Source organism: Myxine glutinosa, unplaced genomic scaffold (assembly GCF_964187855.1).
Source record: "Myxine glutinosa unplaced genomic scaffold, kmMyxGlut1.1 SCAFFOLD_662, whole genome shotgun sequence".
In the NCBI taxonomy this organism is placed as follows: Eukaryota; Metazoa; Chordata; class Myxini; order Myxiniformes; family Myxinidae; genus Myxine; species Myxine glutinosa.
In genome coordinates, this window is record NW_027616757.1 from 55,001 (window position 1) to 82,500 (window position 27,500).

At 43.2% G+C, this 27,500-nt stretch overlaps 1 protein-coding gene across 3 annotated transcripts in view; it reads right to left on the bottom strand.

Annotated features, from left to right (window-relative positions):
* Positions 1-27,500, bottom strand: part of OTOS (otospiralin) — a 48,064-nt gene that overhangs the window by 11,916 nt on the left and 8,648 nt on the right. Inside the window, exon 1 of one of the 3 annotated variants that reach the window (XM_078768881.1) lies at positions 13,777-14,011. The exons of the other annotated variants lie outside the window; for them this stretch is intronic. The gene's annotated coding sequence lies outside the window, so the exon portion shown is untranslated. Of the gene's footprint in view, positions 1-13,776; positions 14,012-27,500 lie in introns of those variants that run through there. 3 annotated transcript variants of the gene reach the window in all.

The following is a 27,500-nucleotide window of genomic DNA, read 5'->3' on the forward strand; positions in this document are numbered from 1 at the left end:
CCTCACCACCACGTAATTAAATACACCTCACCACCACGTAATTCAAAACACTCAGCACAATGTAATTCAAAACACTCAGCACAATGTAATTAACAACACCTCACCACCACGTAATTCAAAACACTCAGCACAATGTAATTAACAACACCTCAGCACCATGTAATTCAAAACACTCAGCACAATGTAATTCAAAACACTCAGCACAATGTAATTAACAACACCTCACCACCACGTAATTCAAAACACTCAGCACAATGTAATTAACAACACCTCAGCACCATGTAATTCAAAACACTCAGCACAATGTAATTCAAAACACTCAGCACAATGTAATTAACAACACCTCACCACCACGTATTTCAAAACACTCAGCACAATGTAATTCAAAACACTCAGCACAATGTAATTAACAACACCTCAGCACCATGTAATTCAAAACACCTCACCACTACGTAATTCAAAACACTCAGCACAATGTAATTAAAAACACCTCACCACCACGTAATTCAAAACACTCAGCACAATGTAATTAACAACACCTCAGCACCATGTAATTCAAAACACTCAGCACAACGTAATTAACAACACCTCAGCACCATGTAATTAACAACACCTCAGCACCATGTAATTCAAAACACTCAGCACAATGTAATTCAAAACACTCAGCACAATGTAATTAACAACACCTCACCACCACGTATTTCAAAACACTCAGCACAATGTAATTCAAAACACCTCACCACCACGTAATTCAAAACACCTCAGCACCATGTAATTCAAAACACTCAGCACAATGTAATTCAAAACACTCAGCACAATGTTATTCAAAACACCTCATAACCATGGAAACAAACGTTTGAGGGAGTCGTTCAGTGACAACACAGACACTGCCCAGATATGTACATATATAGATAGATGACGGTACCTGAGTTGCTGTTTTGTCATGGTTTACACCAATCATAATTCAAACAATCATAATGCACAAATGTATTTGTAATATACATGATATTACATTTTATAAACAATTGAAGTTGAAGACTTAAGTTAAAAAAAAAATTCAGAAAAAATTCCCCCCCCAAAAAATGGGAATTTAAAAAAAGAAATACCCTTACGACATACCCATGGGAGAGATAGGTGCATATCAGAAGTTTGGTGCGATTTTACAAAAGGTTGAGGGAGTAGTTCAGTGACAACACAACACAACACAGACACTACACAGATATATATTGTTACGGATCGCGGATTAGATGTTATTTACCGAGCGGTGGTATTGCCGCGACCTAACAATTCCCCCGATTCTTCCCCAACTCACCCGATTCCACCCGACGTTGACCAAATCGCGCTATGCTAAATCAATGATTTGGAAAGGACACAACGACTGGGATAAATGAAACGACACAAGGGGTACAGTTCTCAAGACCTCCGGAGGAGGATATAATTGGTGGTGGAAAAAAGGGGTAGATTACAAGGTAATGAGGTAAAGACACAGAAGAGATAGGCACTTAGACACAATCTTATCTATCCCAGACAGACCACAGACAAACGGAACAAGGCTGACTTACACAGGGATTGATGGCAGGGAAGGACAGGCAGTCGATAGCACAAGGTGCACCTTGGCTCAGGGACAGGATACAGCTCAGTCTTTGGGAGGTCTCTCGGCGCTCGGAGGGTGCGTCCTTTCTCCTTCAGCTCTGCGCGCATCTGACGTCACCTCCCTCTTTCTGCGCATGCTCAGCGGGGAGTGACACGCCCTCGGCTCGTTGGCTCCGCCCCAGATGGGATCGGTCCGCCGCTTCTATTGGGTGCGGGGGTTACCGGGCTCCGCCCTTGATGAGGAGCTGACAGCGAGCCCCTACCTGGTAACCCCGTCGAGCACATGCTCGATGGCGGCTCGTTGGACAGGCATGGTGCACTCCCAACACCCCCTACCAACCAAGCCGGAGTGAGGACGCACACTCCCCGCGCCGCCGCCGTTGTTGTTGTTGTTGTTGTTGAACCGTGAGGAAGAGCTGCGGGGAGGTATTGGGAGGTCCTAAACTTCCTAACGGTGCCATACAATCACATTCTGGTGCAACGAAGAGTCAGAATCAATGGAAACGAGTCCTTAACTGACATAGACTAAGAATAACTAGCAAGATGTCCTATAGTTGTCTACGTGAGATGCGGTGGACCTGGATGTGACATTTAATGGGGGAAATAGGGGAAGGTCGGGTCTACAGAGTGTTGTTTACAGAAAATGGAACTAGGGAATGGGGGATTGGGGATAGTTGGGAAGTATTGAGGAAATAGGGGAATATTTACAAGCGGATATGGATGGATCCAAATCCCATATCCGCAACATTGCACCCTTCTCTACCTCGGGGCGTCCCGACCCGATAAATTTTTACCTACTTTAGTGTGGCACTCAGATGTAGTTCCCTCTACTATTAACTCAACCCTGAGTGCGACAGTTTTACAGATGTTCACAAATGAGTAAATATGTCCCCCTGCGACGTTGCACCCTTCTCCTCACAGAAACACACCCACAGGATAACCGAATCGCGGAAAGCATTCTCAAACTAAACATACAGCCGGTAGGGAGCATTATTTACACAAGACTGACTGATATTTACACTATGATCCAGGACCTGTTCTTTGAGGAACACATGCAGATGTTATGCATAGAGAGAGCACGCATGCCAGCATCGATACACCAACCCACGAGTGCCCTGTGGCCCTACGGCGTTTAATAATGTGGAGAGCACCCCATCCAAGCACCAAAAGCACCACCCCATACACACAGTCAGCACCATCCGGTGCACCAATAAAGTGTTCATAAAAATGCACAATTAAGTGTCCATGGTCACCGGTGGTGTCGCAGCCGGCCGATGTTCTGCCGCTGGTCTTGCCTTCATGGAGTGCACTTGGCCTTCTGGCTTCTTTAAAAATAAAGAAAGGCGCCAACCGCGTCCATTTCTGAATTGTGGCCGTCAGGGGGGCCAACTAAAAGTGGTTCACCTGTATGGCATAGGTGCCACGTTGACCCAGAGGTCCATCCACGGGTGGTGCTTGCCCGCAAAAGAACTGCGGTCCATGGTGGGCGGCCACAAAAATTGCGGTCCATATGGTGTATCGATCCAGGCAGCAAGCAGCGAAAGTACAGGCCCACAACTGCAGAGCCAGCACCTCTCTCTCCTCTCTCTCTGCCCCAAAGCCAGATCCTCGGAGGTGGGAGACAAAATAAGACAAGTGAGCAAGGTGGTAAGGGCGCAAAAGTGCATGCAATATAAGGTAATGCACACTGGGGGCACATGGGAACCAGGTGAGACAGGTACGTTCCTACCGTATGCCCCCCCCACCCCCCACCAGGTAACCTACATTGCCCCTCCCTTACCCCTTACTGTATCCACAAAACACAACACTACCCATAAACATCTACTTTACACATCGACAAACGTCCCTACTGTCTTCCCCGTTCCTCCCATAAACCAAATTCGTCTTCTCTCCCTCCTAACCAATCAAATTTGCCATTTCCAACTCAACATCAAAATATGCCATCTCCAACTCAACATCAAACTTTGCCATCACCAATTCATCATCAGTCCCTCCTAAGGAGGGAGAGATGGAATCACCCCAATGTCTCATCCACGTCGTGATGCGTCTCACAAATCCACACAGCAATTCTCCCTTCCTGCAACACAGAACAAAGGAACACAGGTGTGGAGTCATCATCACCACAGGTAAGTGGCTGCGTATGGTGCGACAGGTTCATCAATCCGAACTATTTCCTAAATGACTTTAACAACTTTACATTACCCAGGGTCTTTCCCTGCCAATCCATTGGCCAACTTACACTATGGGTTCTAAAAACCAATTCCCATTGACCAAACTGTGGTGCTTCTCAATTTGGGGTCTCACTCCCCCGATTCATCACTCGGTGCCCCCGCATAATTTCGGTGGCTGGGTCGTGTGACGCTCCCAGCTGGTCCGCCCACCTGCACACCTCCACCACTGTTGTTGCCTACCGAGCTCACCTGCTCCTCACCCTAACCTAACTAACTGGGGAAGGCCCTCTCGCACTCTCACCCCCTCAGTGCCCTCTCTGGCACGGGCTGCCCGATCCACACCCGGGATCCTCAGGCATCCACTGACACTAACGGCTCCCAGAGCCCACCTGCGGCCTCACCTGGCCGACATCCTCACAGTGGTGGAGTGCCCAAACCAACTACACACACTAACAGGCTACACGCCCAGCCATTTTCACCACACCAATGCACCCATCCACAATACCATTCTGCATCCGCACCACAAATGCCAATATCCAACCACAATTTACCTATACCTTCTAACTATTCTTTAAACTACCCTCCCCGGGTACTCGTGAAAAGGGGTCCACTCTTCCCCCATCCACACCTTCGCACCATGCACACCACTCCGTACCACTTACTCCAACTCTCTCCACACCACTCATTCTCCGCTCCATATATTCCACACACCTGTGCTCTCATACTTGGTGCCGCCTGCACCCTTCTCTCCCCCAAGCGCATTCGCGCTGATCCACAACACTCACTGCTCCACACACCTGTCCAGTTCTCACACAGCATCATCTCATCTAACTACTCCCCTCTGAAACTTGCGCTTCCCAGTCGCCCCTTTAAACTATTGCGCTCCCACGTCATTATCATCCACGCTAATCTACCTGCGTCCCCACTACAGGTATCCTTGTCACTAACTAACCTTAACGTCACCTAATGTCATCTTCTAGGTCCCTACACACGATATCCTAACCCACCCGGGCTAGTTTTCACTGCCATCAACCCCATAAGCTAGTGCATTTGCCCCCCCGTTTGTGAGGGATGACAGAGTTGCCATCCCACCACATCGGGCATCTCCCACTACCAATTTTGCACATCAAATTTCAACAAATCAAAAATTTGACAATCACTACCCATCATCTGCCAATCATTACTGCCAATCCTTTGCCAATCATCAAATTTTTGTTTTTCTAATTTCGGGGCCAAAACACTATACTCGTCATTACAGTCTACTTACTAATGCCTCTCGGTGCGCCAATTCACTTCTAAAGCTCGGCTTCGTACAGCCAAGCCATGAATGCGGGTTGTTTGGTGCCAGCGGCTGGATACGTCCCGCATTCGGTGCAGGGAAGGAGGTTTACCCGGGCCGAGGTCCCACGCACCATCTCGGCACGGAGCCATCCCATGGCCCGATCTCGACCTGCCGGAATGCCTCAACAAAAAGTGGTCGCCATGACGACCCTTCCTATCGGGCTGCCCGCTCCGCCTAGTGGAGCACGAACGCGGCCGTTCAAAGCGAGGCCCAGCGTGGATCGCGTACGGCGGTCCTTTTGAACCCGCCGTGGCTCGGATCCCCGCTGGTTCTCGCGGCACGCGAAGCCCGGCACGCACCGAGGGCCCGATTCGGCTAAAAGTCGCTCTAACCGCTAACCCGGTTACCGTCGATGCCTCACCTGCACGCTTACACGCATACGCTACCCCTTTCTTGCTCATACCTCCAGCTGTTCCCATGCTCCTCGTACCTTTCCTTACACACCTCGGTACACTCATTCCGCTCACAGACTTGGTCACACACCTGACCACCGAACACTTTGGCACACATTCGTTGTTCGCACACCTCACCAACACACCTCTTCGCGCCCCTTCCTCGGTCACCTCCTCTGTGACAATCACAGGTGTGCTTTCACTCGCACACCCAACCACGTGCCTCACGACCAACTCAAGTGTGCATTCCCACACACGCTCTACCATTCCAGGTGTGCTTCCTTTCTCACCTGTCACAACCAACTCACGCTCCGTGTCACTCTTACTACTCTCACCTCCACTCTTGACAGCGCACTCACCCTGACTCTCGACAGCGCACTCTTTCCTCATGCACCCGTCCGTTACACACCTTTCTCGCACACTCTCTTGCGCACACTCTCCCGTCACACCCTCTGTAACACTCACCACAGGCGTGCATTCTTCCTTACTTTTGACAGAGCACTCTTTCCCCATGCACCTGTCCGTCACACATCTTTCTCGCGCACACTCTCCCGTTACATCCTCTGTAACACTCACCACACCGCGCTTCCATGTGCTCCCTCGCACACGCGCTACGACCGACTCACTCTCGACAGCACACTCACTGGTCGGCGCGCACTTTTTCCTCACACACCCCAGAGTCGGACTTTCTCGCACACCTCCTTTTTCGCACACCAGACCTGTCGCACACTTCACCAACGGCCTCTCACGAACACCCGGGTCCATCTCGACCCCCAAGCTTCTTAAATCACCTGGCGCATCATACGCACGACCATATTGGTCACCACTTTCACCGGGTCCTCTTTCTCTTCGCTTCTCCTCCATCACCTGCGAATCCCTCATCCGGTTAATGAGCACATCATCACGATCCGAACACAGACTTTGGACCAATTCTTTTACTTCCTCCTTTATCTCTTTCTTATCCTCTCTCCGTCGCTTCTTAATTTCGCTCACCCCTTCTTCCACTTCTTCTAATTTCTGCTTCACCTCCTTCATCTCCTCGTGCGCCCCCTTAAGTTCTTCCTCTAACTCCACCTTATTTTTTTCTATGTGCTCCCGCACCTCCCGCTCTTTAACCTCCATCACCTCTACCACCTTGTTCATTTTCCTCGTCAGGTCCTCATGTACCGTCTGACACTCTTTTTTAATTACCCCTACGTCCTTTTTCATCTCCTTCTGTGTCGATTTTAAACCCTCTATTACCGCTGTGTTCTTCTTTACCTGGTCCCCCAACTCCTTTTGTCCCACTGTCAGTTGTTCTACTCCCAGCGTCAACTCCTCTATACCACCTTGCAATTTTACAGTCCCCTTTCTCACCTCCTTCTCCATGCGCTCCTTACAGTGCCTCACCTCCTCGTGCACTCCTCCGACCTCCTCACTCACACCTCTTCTGATCTCTTCTCCCATCACCTGCATCTCCTGCCCAGATGCCACCCTCATCTGCTCCATTTCCTCCCTGTGAGCATCCAATTTAGTTTCTACCCCCATTCTGACCCCCTCTATCTGCTGCCCCATTTTTTTAACTTCCCTTTCCGCTTGGTCCCTCATGTCCCTCAATTTGCCTTCCATACTGTTTTCTAACCCCTCTAACCCATTTTGCATCCCTTCCATTTGATTCTCTTGAGCGGCCATTCTGTTTTCTACCCCCGTTAACCCATGTTTCACCCCTTCTATTTGATTCTCTTGAGCGGCCATTCTGTTTTCTACCCCCATCAACCCATTCTTTACCTCTTTTATCCCATTGTCTAACGCCTCACCGGTACTCCTCGCTTCGTCCCTCATTACCCCCATTTGGCCCTCCAATCGCTCACCCAATCGCTCCCTATCAGCCCTCATTTGCTCACTATTAGCCCTCATATCGTCCTTCTGCAGGTTGAGGGACGCCTGCATTTGTACCATAAATTGCTCCATGAGGGCCTGCATTTGGGCCATCCCTCCCACTTGTGCAGCGGGTGCGGCCGCCGTAGCCATGTGCGAGGCGCCATTTTGCGCGCCCGCAACCTCGTGCGCGAGGACGCCATTTTGCGAACCTGCCGCCCTCACTGCTTCGCTCTCCTCTTGTCCCTCAATTTGGTCCTGGATCGACCCTGCCTCACTCTCCTCTACCGGAACCCAGCCGTCTTGATCCAACATAGCGCGACTTTCAAAATTCGGGTTTTTATTTTAAAACAAAACAAATTTCGGTTACTTGTAATTTTGAGCGCGTTAAGCGCGCTTCGGGTCCGATCTCACTCCTCGACACCAGTTGTTACGGATCGCGGATTAGATGTTATTTACCGAGCGGTGGTATTGCCGCGACCTAACAATTCCCCCGATTCTTCCCCAACTCACCCGATTCCACCCGACGTTGACCAAATCGCGCTATGCTAAATCAATGATTTGGAAAGGACACAACGACTGGGATAAATGAAACGACACAAGGGGTACAGTTCTCAAGACCTCCGGAGGAGGATATAATTGGTGGTGGAAAAAAGGGGTAGATTACAAGGTAATGAGGTAAAGACACAGAAGAGATAGGCACTTAGACACAATCTTATCTATCCCAGACAGACCACAGACAAACGGAACAAGACTGACTTACACAGGGATTGATGGCAGGGAAGGACAGGCAGTCGATAGCACAAGGTGCACCTTGGCTCAGGGACAGGATACAGCTCAGTCTTTGGGAGGTCTCTCGGCGCTCGGAGGGTGCGTCCTTTCTCCTTCAGCTCTGCGCGCATCTGACGTCACCTCCCTCTTTCTGCGCATGCTCAGCGGGGAGTGACACGCCCTCGGCTCGTTGGCTCCGCCCCAGATGGGATCGGTCCGCCGCTTCTATTGGGTGTGGGGGTTACCGGGCTCCGCCCTTGACGAGGAGCTGACAGCGAGCCCCTACCTGGTAACCCCGTCGAGCACATGCTCGATGGCGGCTCGTTGGACAGGCATGGTGCACTCCCAACACCCCCTACCAACCAAGCCGGAGTGAGGACGCACACTCCCCGCGCCGCCGCCGTTGTTGTTGTTGTTGTTGAACCGTGAGGAAGAGCTGCGGGGAGGTATTGGGAGGTCCTAAACTTCCTAACGGTGCCATACAATCACATTCTGGTGCAACGAAGAGTCAGAATCAATGGAAACGAGTCCTTAACTGACATAGACTAAGAATAACTAGCAAGATGTCCTATAGTTGTCTACGTGAGATGCGGTGGACCTGGATGCGACATTTAATGGGGGAAATAGGGGAAGGTCGGGTCTACAGAGTGTTGTTTACAGAAAATGGGACTAGGGAATGGGGGATTGGGGATAGTTGGGAAGTATTGAGGAAATAGGGGAATATTTACAAGCGGATATGGATGGATCCAAATCCCATATCCGCAACAATATATACATACTAGCTTGGTTCGGCTCGCTGCGCTCCCCTCACCACGCGTCGTTACTGAGGAGCGGGCTTATTTTAGCTGAGGATAATGACTGTACCTGAGTTGTTGTGTTGTGTGTTAAATACTTTACCTCACCACCAAGTAATTCAAAACACCTCACCACCACGAAATTGAAAACACCTCACCACCAGGTCATTTAAAACACCTCACCACCACGTCATTTAAAAACACCTCACCACCACGTCATTTAAAAACACCTCACCACCACGTCATTTAAAAACTCCTCACCACCACGTCATTTAAAAACACCTCACCACCACGTCATTTAAAAACACCTCACCACCACGTCATTTAAAAACACCTCACCACCACATCATTTAAAAACACCTCACCACCACGTCATTTAAAAACACCTCACCACCACGTCATTTAAAAACACCTCACCACCACGTCATTTAAAAACACCTCACCACCACGTCATTTAAAAACACCTCACCACCACGTCATTTAAAAACACCTCACCACCACGTCATTTAAAAACACCTCACCACCACGTCATTTAAAAACACCTCACCACCACGTCATTTAAAAACACCTCACCACCACGTCATTTAAAAACACCTCACCACCAAGTCATTTAAAAACACCTCACCACCAAGTCATTTAAAAACACCTCACCACCACGTCATTTAAAAACACCTCACCACCACATCATTTAAAAACACCTCACCACCACGTCATTTAAAAACACCTCGCCACCACGTCATTTAAAAACACCTCACCACGACGTCATTTAAAAACACCTCACCACCACGTCATTTAAAAACACCTCACCACCATGTCATTTAAAAACACCTCACCACCACGTCATTTAAAAACACCTCACCACCACGTCATTTAAAAACACCTCACCACCACATCATTTAAAAACACCTCACCACCACGTCATTTAAAAACACCTCACCACGACGTCATTTAAAAACACCTCACCACCACGTCATTTAAAAACACCTCACCACCACGTCATTTAAAAACACCTCACCACCACGTCATTTAAAAACACCTCACCACCACGTCATTTAAAAACACCTCACCACCACGTCATTTAAAAACACCTCACCACCACGTCATTTAAAAACACCTCACCACCACGTCATTTAAAAACACCTCACCACCACGTCATTTAAAAACACCTCACCACCACGTCATTTAAAAACACCTCACCACCACGTCATTTAAAAACACCTCACCACCACGTCATTTAAAAACACCGCACCACCACGTCATTTAAAAACACCTCACCACCACGTCATTTAAAAACACCTCACCACAACGTCATTTAAAAACACCTCACCACCACGTCATTTAAAAACACCTCATCACCACGTCATTTAAAAACACCTCACCACCACGTCATTTAAAAACTCCTCACCACCACGTCATTTAAAAACTCCTCACCACCACGTCATTAAAAAACTCCTCACCACCACGTCATTTAAAAACACCTCACCACCACGTCATTTAAAAACTCCTCACCACCACGTCATTTAAAAACTCCTCACCACCACGTCATTTAAAAACTCCTCACCACCACGTCATTTAAAAACTCCTCACCACCACGTCATTTAAAAACACCTCACCACCACGTCATTTAAAAACTGCTCACCACCACGTCATTTAAAAACACCTCACCACGACGTCATTTAAAAACACCTCACCAGCACGTCGTTTAAAAACTCCTCACCACCACGTCATTTAAAAACTCCTCACCACCACGTCATTTAAAAACTCCTCACCACCACGTCATTTAAAAACTCCTCACCACCACGTCATTTAAAAACACCTCACCACCACGTCATTTAAAAACTCCTCACCACCACGTCATTTAAAAACACCTCACCACCACGTCATTTAAAAACACCTCACCAGCACGTCATTTAAAAACTCCTCACCACCACGTCATTTAAAAACACCTCACCACCACGTCATTTAAAAACACCTCACCACCACGTCATTTAAAAACACCTCACCACGACGTCATTTAAAAACACCTCACCACCACGTCATTTAAAAACACCTCACCACCACGTCATTTAAAAACACCTCACCACCACGTCATTTAAAAACACCTCACCACGACGTCATTTAAAAACACCTCACCACCACGTCATTTAAAAACACCTCACCACCACGTCATTTAAAAACACCTCACCACCACGTCATTTAAAAACACCTCACCACCACGTCATTTAAAAACACCTCACCACCACATCATTTAAAAACACCTCACCACCACGTCATTTAAAAACACCTCACCACGACGTCATTTAAAAACACCTCACCACCACGTCATTTAAAAACACCTCACCACCACGTCATTTAAAAACACCTCACCACCACGTCATTTAAAAACACCTCACCACCACGTCATTTAACAACACCTCACCACCACGTCATTTAAAAACACCTCACCACCACGTCATTTAAAAACACCTCACCACGACGTCATTTAAAAACACCTCACCACCACGTCATTTAAAAACACCTCACCACCACGTCATTTAAAAACACCTCACCACCACGTCATTTAAAAACACCTCACCACCACGTCATTTAAAAACACCGCACCTCCACGTCATTTAAAAACACCTCACCACCACGTCATTTAAAAACACCTCACCACCACGTCATTTAAAAACACCTCACCACCACGTCATTTAAAAACACCTCACCACCACGTCATTTAAAAACTCCTCACCACCACGTCATTTAAAAACTCCTCACCACCACGTCATTAAAAAACTCCTCACCACCACATCATTTAAAAACACCTCACCACCACGTCATTTAAAAACTCCTCACCACCACGTCATTTAAAAACTCCTCACCACCACGTCATTTAAAAACACCTCACCACCACGTCATTTAAAAACTCCTCACCACCACGTCATTTAAAAACTCCTCACCAGCACGTCGTTTAAAAACTCCTCACCACCACGTCATTTAAAAACTCCTCACCACCACGTCATTTAAAAACTCCTCACCACCACGTCATTTAAAAACTCCTCACCACCACGTCATTTAAAAACACCTCACCACCACGTCATTTAAAAACTCCTCACCACCACGTCATTTAAAAACACCTCACCACCACGTCATTTAAAAACACCTCACCAGCACGTCATTTAAAAACTCCTCACCACCACGTCGTTTAAAAACACCTCACCACCACGTCATTTAAAAACACCTCACCACCACGTCATTTAAAAACTCCTCACCACCACGTCATTTAAAAACTCCTCACCACCACGTCATTTAAAAACTCCTCACCACCACGTCATTTAAAAACACCTCACCACCACGTCGTTTAAAAACACCTCACCACCACGTCATTTAAAAACACCTCACCACCACGTCATTTAAAAACACCTCACCACCACGTCATTTAAAAACACCTCACCACCACGTCATTTAAAAACACCTCACCACCACGTCATTTAAAAACACCTCACCACGACGTCATTTAAAAACACCTCACCACCACGTCATTTAAAAACACCTCACCACCACGTCATTTAAGAACACCTCACCACCACGTCATTTAAAAACACCTCACCACCACGTCATTTAAAAACACCGCACCACCACGTCATTTAAAAACACCTCACCACCACGTCATTTAAAAACACCTCACCACCACGTCATTTAAAAACACCTCACCACCACGTCATTTAAAAACACCTCATCACCACGTCATTTAAAAACACCTCACCACCACGTCATTTAAAAACTCCTCACCACCACGTCATTTAAAAAGTCCTCACCACCACGTCATTAAAAAACTCCTCACCACCACATCATTTAAAAACACCTCACCACCACGTCATTTAAAAACTCCTCACCACCACGTCATTTAAAAACTCCTCACCACCACGTCATTTAAAAACACCTCACCACCACGTCATTTAAAAACTCCTCACCACCACGTCATTTAAAAACTCCTCACCAGCACGTCGTTTAAAAACTCCTCACCACCACGTCATTTAAAAACTCCTCACCACCACGTCATTTAAAAACTCCTCACCACCACGTCATTTAAAAACTCCTCACCACCACGTCATTTAAAAACACCTCACCACCACGTCATTTAAAAACTCCTCACCACCACGTCATTTAAAAACACCTCACCACCACGTCATTTAAAAACACCTCACCAGCACGTCATTTAAAAACTCCTCACCACCACGTCGTTTAAAAACACCTCACCACCACGTCATTTAAAAACACCTCACCACCACGTCATTTAAAAACACCTCACCACCACGTCATTTAAAAACTCCTCACCACCACGTCATTTAAAAACTCCTCACCACCACGTCATTTAAAAACTCCTCACCACCACGTCATTTAAAAACACCTCACCACCACGTCATTTAAAAACTCCTCACCACCACGTCATTTAAAAACACCTCACCACCACGTCATTTAAAAACACCTCACCAGCACGTCATTTAAAAACTCCTCACCACCACGTCGTTTAAAAACACCTCACCACCACGTCATTTAAAAACTCGTCACCACCACGTCATTTAAAAACACCTCACCACCACGTCATTTAAAAACTCCTCACCACCACGTCATTTAAAAACTCCTCACCACCACGTCATTTAAAAACTCACCACCACGTCATTTAAAAACACCTCACCACCACGTCGTTTAAAAACACCTCACCACCACGTCATTTAAAAACTCCTCACCACCACGTCATTTAAAAACTCCTCACCACCACGTCATTTAAAAACACCTCACCACCACGTCGTTTAAAAACACCTCACCACCACGTCATTTAATACATGTAACAAACGGGATTGCATACATAATACCTGGCAAACAGACGATTTCTATATTCCTCTGTTCTGCTGTCACAAAGGACGGACTAGTCTTCCTTCTTGGGTCCTGTCGTCCCAGGCGGAACCACCAACTCCAACTGCAATGCGAGTTTGAACACCGTGGATATTTTGACGTTAAAAGACTCAGGTTTTGGCGTCAAGGTGAGAGAAACGCCCCTCGAAGTTGAAGCAAACCTGAGAGGGTGCAGAGACCCGAATAAGACGTGACCTGAAACCCAAAGAGAGATTTTTATTGTTTATTTTCTGTGAAATGGTTTGAAACATCTTCCCCATAAATGACGCACAGTATACCTTCAGACGTCCCACCTCATAGGTTCGACTATTTCACGGAACCTTCAAGTATGTCAAACGCCTCATGGAGGGTTGTACATGCTTCTGAATAATATTCACCTGCAGAGCCTTTGGATCCCACCACTGCTGCCATTTTCTATTTGCAAACTGGTCCATCGCTCCATGCCCGAGATCACCTGGCTGGTGCATCCTTACAGTTACTGTTGCCACGTGATGTGTTCCTGCCTTTTAGTTTGTATACCCACCGTGGTGCCACCTGGATTGATGATGGAACGTGATCATTATGAGCAATGCTTTGGATCTTTTTTCATATCCGCTGGAAACGACGGAAGGGTTACCTGAGAGGGCGATATTTTCCACTTATCTTTGAACTTTTATGGACATGTTGCACATTATGAACTTTTCTCTTTCTGTAGCCATACTTTTTCAATGCTGTCTCATGTATCCAAGACTATATATGAACTAGTACTACTTCTATTACTTATTTACCTGGACCAAGAGATCATCAAAATGCAGGTGTTTATTTAAAAGCTACATTCCTGACTACTGATGGTTTTTAATAAGAGTTTACATTCGGAGATGACTTTTTTTATTCTTTGTTTTTGTATAGAAGATCGAGGCTCGTGTAAGAGCTAACATTGATCACAAAAAGACAAACTGACACATAAAACATAAAACATGATAAAGGGAGCGGGAGACAAGATGGAGAGCAGGGACATCGGGAGATCTGTGGGATGGAGAGGGCTTGGGGGGAGGAGGCATGGGAAGGGGGGGGGGGGCGCAGAGGTAAAAAAAAAAACAACACACGGACACTGCTAGGACTTCCAGGAAAGAAGTTGGTATTTCAAAAAAGTGGATCTGGGGTGAATTAACGGGGGTAGAAAAGATCAAGGTTGGATGGGGGAAGATAAGAGATGGTGGTGAACAGCTGTTTTAAAGACCTGGAGGGAGGGGTGGGATTGAGGAGAGTGAGGGAGTTTGTTCCAGAGGTGAGAGAAAAGAGGAATGAAAGAGTGAAGGTGAGCAGAGAGTCTTGATTTCGGCAGTTTAACCATCAGAGGGTTGCAGGCAGATCTTGTGCGACCTGTAGGAATATTTGGGGGATCGAGCACAGAGAGAGCTGGGGGAGCAAGGCCGGAGAGGAGTCGGTAGAAGACAGGTCATAATTAGGCCTATATAGTTATAACAAGAAATCTCACAATTTATAAGCTGTGTTTCCCACAAAGTATCTCAAGAACTCTTGTTCCCAGAGGAAGCAGAATTTTAAAGAATTTTGTTACGAGTATAGTTACAAGTATATTAGGTGAGATGACGTTGAGACAAAATACAGATAAAGTACCATATGAGCAGTAAAATATATCCATCCATACAGAAGCGGCCGGAATATAAATAATGTCACCCACAAACGCCATCTCTTCAATTTATTACCATAGCTCATCCCATTTGCATGTCAGGAGGAAAATGAGACCACGCCCCTTTTCTACAAGTATAATTGTGTCACGTGCATTATGAATTTGAATGTATGATTAGTTTATTGTGCGTGCGTTATACACAAGTACAATTTAATAATCGTAATTCATTATTTTCACTCATCCTGATGTGCAAAACATAGGCAAAATATCCCTGAACATGGCTGTCATTTTATTACGTGGCACCCAATCTATTTATTACGTAAAAGTCCCGTGTATATATTATGTATGAGTGTATGAAATGTTGGTGTTTATTTAATACTAGCAAAGGTACCCGGTGTTGCCGTACAATGTCGGGTCCCTCCTTGCACCCCTTCCCCTGCCTCCTCACGCCCCCCCCCCCCCCCCATCATCTCCCCACCCCAGCCCTTCCCCTCATCTCCCCACACCCCTCTCCGGACTCTCACCACACCCTTCCACCCCCTCCCTCTGGACTCCCCCTACACCTCTTCCCCTCCCACCCTACCCTCCTCCTATCCCACTCCCTCTCTCCTCCTCCTATCCTATCCCCTCTATCCCCTCACCCATTCCCCTCCCTTCTGCCACCCTTACCCCTCCCTACTCCCATCCCTTCCGGTTCCCTCCACTGCTTCCTCCCACCGCTCCAGCCTCACACCCCTTCGCCGCAACAGGTAGTGGCTCGTGTGTTTCTAAGTTGTGAATTGTGAGAAAATCACTGTGTAAAACCCCTAGTAATGTGTATTGTTGTAAAAAATGTGATCCTATAAAGTTATGTCACAGATAACCTTGGGAGTTCAGCTCAGAGGAGTAGTGTCACAAACAAACAACTAAACAATGTCTCATTCACTTTTATATAGAAGATAACATTGCTCCAAGCTCCTAATGAAATGAAATAACATCCGAAATGAAAGTAGATCGCACAAAAAGGTGAAACAATTTGAACCCAAGTTAGACAGCTTAGAGTGAGTCAGTGTACCTCTCCGTCATCCTGCTGTGGTGTGGGGAGTCATTGCTTTGAAGCCACTGAAAACATTTCTCAATTCTCTCTTGAACTCTTGAACTCGTAGTTCAATTGTCCCGTTGCTTTACTCATTGTAATCCTCAATTTTATTTTGCCTTCCTAACTCCGGGGATGTCCCCACAGAGAACCGCTGCGAGAGCCTTTGTCTGCTTAATTATTTTCGTTGCACTCAATGAAGTTTCACTTTGGGATAAATAGTAGAAAAAGTTAAGTTTAATGCTTTGGTAATTTCACATTTTCTTGTGTAAATATGGAGAAGGAGGGAGCACAGCCTTACTTAAAGCTTCGTTATAAGATATACGCCTAGCTATAAGAATCGGTAATTTAAATTTCACTCCAGATTTAGACACTTATTTAGACCACCAGCTCTGATCCTCAAATCTGAAGAAAAGATTTCGATTATATACTTTAATTAGTCTGTGAGAGGTCATTATCGTTCCAAGGCAAGGCATTTTTGATTGGTAAAGGAGGTTGGGGGAGGAGGACAGGGGGGAGTTAGAGGGGAGGGGAAAAGGATTGGGGGGAAAAGACAGGGTGGGGAGAGACAGAGAAGGGTTGGGGAGAGGCTGAGAGGTAGGGGTGAGAGAAAGACAAAGGGTGGGGAGATACAGAGAGGGTGTGGGGGGGGGGGGGAAGGGGAGGGAGAGAAGGGGGTGGGGTGAGAGAGGGGGAGAAACAGAGAGGAGTGGGGGAGAGAGAGGGGTGGGGAGAGAAAGAGTGGAGTGGGGAGCGAGAGAGGGGCATGGGAGAGAAATGGGTGAGGGAGACAGAGAGAGAGGTGAAGCAGGGGGATCAAGACTGGGAAGAAGGATGAAGAGGAGCGGACAGAACGGACACACGAGAGAGCTCCCGGCGGACAGAAGCAGTCGGAGAAAGAAGCGCCTTGAGAAAAGGTCATGAGGGCTGGTTCAGGGTGCACGTCCTGAGGTACTCCTCGTGGCTGGATTACTTCGTCACTGGTTGACTTCGTCGTTGGTTTACTTAGTCGTCAGCTCACTTCATAGCTGCCTCGTGTCTCACCTCTGCGTAGAAAACAGTCTGCAGGGAGTCCTGCATCTACACCACATATAGTCAAAAGAAAGTTGATCCTCACCTGCAATTGTAATGTTTATACAACTGCGATCTGTGGCACCTAGTTTGAGTTAGGTTTTATTTATTTATTTGTATATAAGTTTGCATATTCCCATTTCACTCTTTGGTTTGCATGGTTTTTTCCGAACTGCTCGTCGAATTTCCCCCATATTCATCTATAACAAAAGGAAATGTGTGTCAGTGTGTGTGTGTCCCCTCCATAACTCCAAAACCATGAAACCTAGCAGCCCCAACCTTTGCATGCCCAGGAAGGGAACTCCAAGGAAGTGCATGAATGAAAACTGGATGTTTGGGTAAATGTAAACACGCCTTTTTTGAAGATAATTATCGCGAGTGCGCTCCACAGGCTGGTTTTGCAAGCCATGCCGATACAGTAGACAATTTGTGAACAATTCAAATTTATTTTAAAATAACCACGGCGAGGCCACAAATTTAAAGGGGTACTATATGCTATGCATTCTACCACTTGGCCTCATGCTCTGTCATCTTCAAGGACTGCTTATTCGTGGGGTATATTTAACTTGTATTCACATTGTTAGAGGTCCCTCAAGGTGCTACACACTAAACTGAAACGCATCTGGTGAAAAATGGATATTTTAAAATGAAATCACATTGTTTTGTGTGCCCTGCAGGTAAAAGTAATCACGTGATACACTCTCCTCCTGCTCCCCACTTCTCCTGCTCTCCTCTCACTTTCCTCCTGCTACCTGCACACCCCTCCTGTCTCCCCTACCCTCTTCCTCTCTTAATATTACCGAAGCGACTCTGTGTTGCCTGGCAATGCCATGTACCTTTGCTAGTTGTAAATAAAACTTTTAAAAAGGCAGAGGTGACGTGTGTTCGATTCATCTGCTTCCCGCATGTGTGACGTCAATTTCGGCTCATTTGGGCGACCTTGGGGATCGGTAAAGTTGTAGTAATTGACCGTTTTGTTGTAGCAACTGAACGCAGTAAGTGACCGTTTCGCATAGTCAAAAAGGCATACGGTACGTAAGACTTCCAGCGCTGAGGCAAACACGTTCGTGAGCCTCTGACGTGATAGTACTTAGGTGTAAATTAAAAAAAAGAGAAGATGGCCTTGCACACGAGATTTTAGGCTAAACAGCACCTTGTATCCATTGGCAAAAGGCACTTTTTAAATACTATTATTATTATTGTTAATCAACGCAATCAATAAACTGAGCAACTACCAAAATCTCAAAAAATAAGTCAAAAGATCCTGGAAGCTGAAGAGCACCAAAATTGTACCAGTGGTAATGGGAGCAATGGGAATAATAAAGGAGTACATCACGGAGATCTTATAAACCATCCCAGTGAACATTACCACAAACGAACTACTGTTGTAAAGTGTCCGGGGCTCAGTGACGATCCTGAAATTAGCCATTGGAACAAAACTTTGAGAACAACACAACTTGGTCCATGAATCGTGATTCTTCACTGAAACGGAGGTGGATACTTGGAGACCTGGGATGGCTTCATTCCGCCTTCTGAGACCTGCAGATGGAGATAACAACCAACGACACACACACATACACACACACACACACACACACACACATACATACACACACACACACACACACGTCACACACACATACATACACACACACACACACACACACACACACACACACACACACACACATACATACACACTGCCAAAATCTAGGCTCTCTGCTCACCTTCACTCTTTCATTCCTCTTTTCTCCCGCCTCTGGAACAAACTCCCCCACTCCCTTCAATCCCACTCCTCCCTCCAAGTCTTTAAAACAGCTGTTCACCACCATCTCTTATCTTCCCCCATCCAAAACCTTGATCTTTTCTACCCCCGCTAATTCCCCCCAGATCCACTTTTTTTGAAATTCCAACTTCTTTCCTGGAAGTTCTTGCAGTGTCCATATGTTTTATACCTCTTCCACCTCCCCCCAGGCACTCCCCCTCCCACATTTCTCCCGATGTCGCTGCTCTCAAATGTTGTGTTTGTGTCCTGCCCTCTCTCTCCCCATCTTGTGTTCCGCTCCCCTTATTTTGTGTTTTATGTGTCGGTTTGACTTTTTGTGTGATTAATGTTAGCTCTTTCATGAGCCTCGATCTTGTATACAAAAAAAACAAAAAAAACAACACAAACACACATGCAGACATACATACATACATACATACACACACACACACACACACACACACACACACACACACACACACACACACACACACACACACACACACACACACACACACACACACACACACACACACATTCAGAAAGTATTCAGACCCCTTCACTTTTTGTACACCGCTCCTTTCCTATGCCATCTCCAGGCATTGCAAATCGTCATTGCCGGGCACCAAAGGGGGCTAGGCAGTGACGCACGCTGAAAGAGAGTACTCAGTTTTCACTCTGGTTTCTTTCTTTCTTGTTTGTTGTACACCGCTCCTTTCCTATGCCATCTCCAGGCATTGCAAATCGTCATTGCCGGGCACCAAAGGGGGCTCGGCAGTGACGCACGCTGAAAGAGAGTACTCAGTTTTCACTCTGGTTTCTTGCTTGTCCGGGCGATATCTCAGCCATCCTTTGAGCTAGGAAGCTGAAATTTCGGCACAGTAGTGAGCAAGTCCTTTGTCAAATACGGTATTTTTTGTTTTTTGAATAATCAATTAATTGAGGAGTTATTTAATTATTAGCGTTTAATTAAGTACTTATTTAATTAATTACATTTCATTTCTCTTCTGACCATTATTAACTCAAGCACCTTTTGAGTTAGGAAGCTGATATTTGGACATGCCAATGACCAGGTGATTTGGCTGCAAAGGATATTTTTGATTTATTAATTAATCAATTAATCGATTAATTATTTAATTATTCGATTAATGACAAAAAAATTTTTTTTTTTAAAGTTACAGATTCTGATGAAATAGTGGTAGTTTATGTGTTCTCTGACCAAATTGATTAATAATTTAATTTTTTTATGATTATTATTTATTTATTTTCATTATTAATCATTTATTTATTTTCTTTCTCATTTGGCCAATATCTCAGGCACCTTTTGAGCTGGGAAGCTAATATTTGGACATGAGTGACCAAGTGATGTGGCTATCAAGGATATTTTTGATTTATTGATTAATCATTTCATCTATGAAGTATTTATTGATTAATCGATTAATTATTTATTGAGTAATCAATTAATTATTTAATTTTTTATAAATGACTTATTTAATTAAATTTCTAAAAGATACATCTTCGGGTGAAGCACTAGTGGTTTAGTTATGCGATTAGCCAATTGATTATGAAAATATTTTGTGATAATCTTTTATTGATTTTAATTATACAATTAATCAATCAATTAGTGTACACCTCTCCCTCCCAATGCAGCCTCAATGAGCTGCACTGCGGTATTGCCGGGCGCCACAGGCGCCCCGGCAATGCCGCGCTGCAGCATATTTAATTATTTGGCATGGGGCGGTGTACTTTGAATGTATGTGTACTTGTCTATTAATTATTTATTGATTAATCGATTAATTATTTATTGAGTAATCAATTAATTATTAAATTTTTTAGAAATGACTTATTTAATTAAATTTCTAAAAGATACATCTTCGGATGAAGCACGAGTGGTTTATTTATGCGATTAGCCAATTGATTATGAAAATATTTTGTGATAATCTTTTATTGATTTTAATTATACAATTAATCAATCAATTAGTGTACACCTCTCCCTCCCAATGCAGCCCCAATGAGCTGCACTGCGGTATTGCCGGGCGCCAGAGGCGCCCCGGCAATGCCGCGCTGCAGCATATTTAATTATTTGGCATGGGGCGGTGTACTTTGAATGTATGTGTACTTGTTGTACACCGCTCCTTTCCTATGCCATCTCCAGGCATTGCAAATCGTCATTGCCGGGCACCAAAGGGGGCTCGGCAATGACGTACGCTGAAAGAGAGTACTCAGTTTTCACTCTGGTTTCTTGTTTGTTTGTTTGTTTGTTTGTTTGTTTTCTTGGTTGTCCGGGCGATATCTCAGCCATCCTTCAAGCTAAGAAGCTGAAATTTCGGCACAATAGTGAGCAAGTCCTTTGTCAAAAACGGTATTTTTGGTTTTTTGATTAATCAATTAATTGAGGAGTTATTGAATTATTAGCGATTAATTAAGTACTTATTTAATTAATCAAATTTCCTTTCTCTTCTGACCATTAACTCAGGCACCTTTTGAGTTAGGAAGCTGATATTTGGACACGCCAATTACCAGGTGATTTGGCTGCAAATGCTATTTTTGATTTATTAATTAATCAATTAATCGATTAATTATTTAATTATTCGATTAATGACCAAAAATTTTTTTTTTTTTAAGTTACAGATTCTGATGAAATAGTGGTAGTTTATGTGTTCTCTGACCAAATTGATTAATAATTTAATTTTTTATGATTATTATTTATTTATTTTCATTATTAATCATTTATTTATTTTCTTTCTCATTTGGCCAATATCTCAGGCACCTTTTGAGCTGGGAAGCTAATATTTGGACATGAGTGACCAAGTGATGTGGCTATCAAGGATATTTTAGATTTATTGATTAATCATTTAATTGCTTAATTATTTATTGATTAATTGATTAATTATTTATTGATTAATCAATTAATTATTTAATTTTTTATTAATGACATTTAATAAAATTTCTAAAAGATAGGTCTTCGGATGAAGCACTACTGGTTTAGTTATGCTATTAGCCAATTGATTAAGAAAATATTTTGTGATAATCTTTTATCGATTTTAATTATACAATTAATCAATCAATTAGCGAACACCTCTTCCTCCCAATGCAGCCTCTATGAGGTGCACTGCGGTATTGCCGGGCGCCCCGGCAATGCCGCGCTGTAGGATATTTCATTATTTGGCATGGGGGCGGTGTACTTTGAATGTATGTGTACTTGTTTTCTTTCTTGTTTTCTTTCTTTCTTGGTTGTCCGGGCGATATCTCAGCCATCCTTTGAGCTAGGAAGCTGAAATTTCGGCACAGTAGTGAGCAAGTCCTTTTTCAAAAACGGTATTTTTTTTTTTGATTAATCAATAAATTGAGGAGTTATTTAATTATTAGCGATTAATTAAGTACTTATTTAATTAATCAAATTTCCTTTCTCTTCTGACCATTAACTCAGGCACCTTTTGAGTTAGGAAGCTGATATTTGGACATGCCAATGATCAGGTGATTTGGCTGCAAAGGATATTTTTGATTTATTAATTAATCAATTAATCGATTAATTATTTAATTATTCGATTAATGACCAAAATTTTTTTTTTTTTAAAGTTACAGATTCTGATGAAATAGTGGCAGTTTATGTGTTCTCTGACCAAATTGATTAATAATTTAATTTTTTTATGATTATTATTTATTTATTTTCATTATTAATCATTTATTTATTTTCTTTCTCATTTGGCCAATATCTCAGGCACCTTTTGAGCTGGGAAGCTAATATTTGGACATGAGTGACCAAGTGATGTGGCTATCAAGGATATTTTTGATTTATTGATTAATCATTTCATCTATTAATTATTTATTGATTAATCGATTAATTATTTATTGAGTAATCAATTAATTATTTAATTTTTTATAAATGACTTATTTAATTAAATTTCTAAAAGATACATCTTCGGATGAAGCACTAGTGGTTTAGTTATGCGATTAGCCAATTGATTATGAAAATATTTTGTGATAATCTTTTATTGATTTTAATTATACAATTAATCAATCAATTAGTGTACACCTCTCCCTCCCAATGCAGCCTCAATGAGCTGCACTGCGGTATTGCCGGGCGCCGGAGGCGCCCCGGCAATGCCGCGCTACAGCATATTTAATTATTTGGCATGGGGCGGTGTACTTTGAATGTATGTGTACTTGTTTTCTTTCTTGTTTTCTTTCTTTCTTGGTTGTCCGGGCGATATCTCAGCCATCCTTTGAGCTAGGAAGCTGAAATTTCGGCACAGTAGTGAGCAAGTCCTTCGTCAAAAACGGTATTTTTTTTTTTGATTAATCAATAAATTGAGGAGTTATTTAATTATTAGCGATTAATTAAGTACTTATTTAATTAATCAAATTTCCTTTCTCTTCTGACCATTAACTCAGGCACCTTTTGAGTTAGGAAGCTGATATTTGGACATGCCAATGACCAGGTGATTTGGCTGCAAAGGATATTTTTGATTTATTAATTAATCAATTAATCGATTAATTATTTAATTATTCGATTAATGACCAAATTTTTTTTTTTTTTAAGTTACAGATTCTGATGAAATAGTGGTGGTTTATGTGTTCTCTGACCAAATTGATTAATAATTTAATTTTTTTATGATTATTATTTAGTTATTTTCATTATTAATCATTTATTTATTTTCTTTCTCATTTGGCCAATATCTCAGGCACCTTTTGAGCTGGGAAGCTAATATTTGGACATGAGTGACCAAGTGATGTGGCTATCAAGGATATTTTTGATTTATTGATTAATCATTTCATCTATTAATTATTTATTGATTAATCGATTAATTATTTATTGAGTAATCAATTAATTATTTAATTTTTTATAAATGACTTATTTAATTAGATTTCTAAAAGATACATCTTCGGATGAAGCACTCGTGGTTTAGTTATGCGATTAGCCAATTGATTATGAAAATATTTTGTGATAATCTTTTATTGATTTTAATTATACAATTAATCAATCAATTAGTGTACACCTCTCCCTCCCAATGCAGCCTCAATGAGCTGCACTGCGGTATTGCCGGGCGCCGGAGGCGCCCCGGCAGCGCCGCGCTGCAGCATATTTAAATATTTGGCATGGGGCGGTGTACTTTGAATGTATCTGTACTTGTTTGTTTTCTTGTTTGTTTTCTTTCTTGTTTCCTTGGTTGTCCGGACGATATCTCAGCCATCCTTTGAGCTAGGAAGCTGAAATTTCGGCACAATAGTGAGCCCTTTGTCAAAAACAGTATTTATTTTTTTCGATTAATCAATAAATTGAGGAGTTATTTAATTATTAGCGATTAATTAAGTACTTATTTTTGTCATTTTGTCAAGTATTTTTTTTGTCATTAATCGAATAATTAAATAATTAATCGATTAATTGATAAATTAATAAATCAAAAATATCCTTTGCAGCCAAATCAGCTGGTCATTGGCATGTCCAAATGTCAGCTTCCTAACTCAAAAGGTGCCTGAGTTAATGGTCAGAAGAGAAAGGAAATTTGATTAATTAAATAAGTACTTAATTAAACCACAATGGCCTCTAAAGGTGGTTTAATTAAGTACTTATTTAATTAATCAAATTTCCTTTCTCTTCTGACCATTAACTCAGGCACCTTTTGAGTTAGGAAGCTGACATTTGGACATGCCAATGACCAGGTGATTTGGCTGCAAAGGATATTTTTGATTTATTAATTAATCAATTAATCGATTAATTATTTAATTATTCGATTAATGACCAAAAAATTTTTTTTTTTAAAGTTACAGATTCTGATGAAATAGTGGTAGTTTATGTGTTCTCTGACCAAATTGATTAATAATTTAATTTTTTTATGATTATTATTTATTTATTTTCATTATTAATCATTTATTTATTTTCTTTCTCATTTGGCCAATATCTCAGGCACCTTTTGAGCTGGGAAGCTAATATTTGGACATGAGTGACCAAGTGATGTGGCTATCAAGGATATTTTTGATTTATTGATTAATCATTTCATCTATTAATTATTTATTGATTAATCGATTAATTATTTATTGAGTAATCAATTAATTATTTAATTTTTTATAAATGACTTATTTAATTAAATTTCTAACAGATACATCTTCGGATGAAGCACTAGTGGTTTAGTTATGCGATTGGCCAATTGATTATGAAAATATTTTGTGATAATCTATTGATTTTAATTATACAATTAATCAATCAATTAGTGTACACCTCTCCCTCCCAATGGAGCCTCAATGAGCTGCACTGCGGTATTGCCGGGCGCCAGAGGCGCCCCGGCAATGCCGCGCTGCAGCATATTTAATTATTTGGCATGGGGTGGTGTACTTTGAATGTATGTGTACTTGTTTCATGTTTTGTTATGTTGCAGGCTTATGCTGAAATCGTTTAAATTCGTTTTTTCCCTCATCAATCTGCACTCAATACCCCATAATAACAAAGAGAAAACAGGATTTTAGAAAGTTTTGCAAATTTATTAAAAAGAAAAAACTGAAATATCACATTGACATAAGTATTCAGACCCTTTGATATGACACTTGAAATTTAGCTGAGGTGCCTCCCATTTCTCTTGGTCATCTTTGAGATGTTTCTACACCTTGATTGGAGTCCACCTGTGGTAAATTCAATTGATTGGACATGATTTGGAAAGGCACACACCTGTCTATATAAGGTCTCACAGCTGACAATGCATATCAGAGCAAAAAAAAAGCCATGAGGTCGAAGGAACTGCCTGCAGAGCTCAGAGACAGGATTGTGTCGAGGCACAGATCTGGGGAAGCCCACAAAAAATTCTGCTGCATTGAAGGTTCCCAAGACCACAGTGGCCTCCATAATTCTTAAATGGAAGAAGTTTGGAACAACCAGGACTCTTCCTAGAGCTGGCCGCCCGGCCAAACTGAGCAATCGGGGGAGAAGGGCCTTGGTAAGAGAGGTGATCAAGAACCCGATGGTCACTCTGGCTGAGCTCCAGAGATCCTGTGTGGAGGTGGGAGAAACTTCCAGAAGGACGACCATCACTGCAACACTCCACCGATCTGGGCTTTATGGCAGAGTGGCCAGACAGAAGCCAAACAGTTCAATCTTGGTTTCCTCAGACCACAGAATCTTGTTTCTCACAGTCTGAGAGTCCTTTAGGTGCTTTTTTTTGCAAACTCCAAGCGGGCTTTCATGTGTCTTTCACTGAGGAGAGGCTTCCGTCTGGCTACTCTGCCATAAAGCCCAGATCGGTGGAGTGTTGCAGCGATGGTTGTCCTTCTGGAAGTTTCTCCCATCTCCACACAGGATCTCTGGAGCTCAGCCAGAGTGACCATCGGGTTCTTGGTCACCTCTCTTACCAAGGCCCTTCTCCCCCGATTGCTCAGTTTGGCCGGGCGGCCAGCTCTAGGAAGAGTCCTGGTTGATCCAAACGTCTTCCATTTAAGAATTATGGAGGCCACTGTGCTCTTGGGAACCTTCAATGCAGCAGAATTTTTTGTGGGCTTCCCCAGATCTGTGCCTCGACACAATCCTGTCTCTGAGCTCTGCAGGCAGTTCCTTCGACCTCATGGCTTGGTTTTTGCTCTGATATGCATTGTCAGCTGTGAGACCTCATACAGGTGTGTGCCTTTACAAATCATGTCCAATCAATTGAATTCACCACAGGTGGACTCCAATCAAGGTGTAGAAACATCTCAAAGATGACCAAGAGAAATGGGAGGCACCTCAGCTAAATTTCAAATGTATGAATACAAAAAGCAAAGGGTATGAATACTTATGTGAATGTGATATTTCAGTTTTTAATTTTTAATAAATTTGCAAATCTTTCTAAAATCCTGTTTTCTCTCTGTCATTATTAGTAAGGGAAACATATGAAAATGTGTTAACTAAATTGTTACCAAAAAATTTCTTCACCAATATGTTTGTAAAGGTGTGTAATAACATGTGTTAAAATGTTGAAGGTCAACTCCCGTGGGAAACCCAGAAAAAAAGCTGTTGAATTCGGGTACCGAAAAATTATTTTCGAGAATTTTTATTTTTTTTAATCGGCCCTAAAGTAACTTATGAGGGGTCAAATAAGGGTTTTTCATGATTCTGAGTTGTTGTTAACATTTATATTTCACCACAGACACTCCTTTGTGGAAAAATAATTTCTAAATA